We start from the raw sequence: 250 nt of genomic DNA, 5'->3' as shown, positions 1-250 counted from the left end.
AGAGAAAAAGGAAAGGAAAGGAAAGGAGAGAGAGAGAGAGAGAGAGAGAGAGAGACGAGAGAGAAAAGAGAGAGAGAAACGAGAGAGAAAAGAGAGAGACGAGAGAGAGAGAAAGATGAGAAACAAGAGAAGAGAGAAAAGAGAGACAAGAGACGAGAGACGAGAGAGAGAGAGAGACAAAAGACGAGAGACGAGAGAAACGAGAGATAAAAAACAAGAGAAATAAGAGAGAAAAACGGGAGACGAGAGA

At 42.8% G+C, this 250-nt stretch overlaps 2 long non-coding RNA genes across 2 annotated transcripts in view; one reads left to right on the top strand and one right to left on the bottom strand.

Annotated features, from left to right (window-relative positions):
* LOC102674955 overlaps positions 1-250 on the bottom strand; it is a 34,795-nt gene that overhangs the window by 16,263 nt on the left and 18,282 nt on the right. The window lies entirely within an intron of this gene.
* The window catches only part of LOC116185150, an 18,051-nt gene that overhangs the window by 11,352 nt on the left and 6,449 nt on the right, over positions 1-250 (top strand). The gene's annotated exons all lie outside the window — the stretch shown is intronic.

This window comes from Apis dorsata, unplaced genomic scaffold, assembly GCF_000469605.1.
Source record: "Apis dorsata unplaced genomic scaffold, Apis dorsata 1.3 scaffold_111, whole genome shotgun sequence".
Lineage (NCBI taxonomy): Eukaryota > Metazoa > Arthropoda > Insecta > Hymenoptera > Apidae > Apis > Apis dorsata.
The sequence above is the reverse complement of the archived record's forward strand: the minus strand, read 5'-3'. Positions and strand labels throughout refer to the sequence as shown.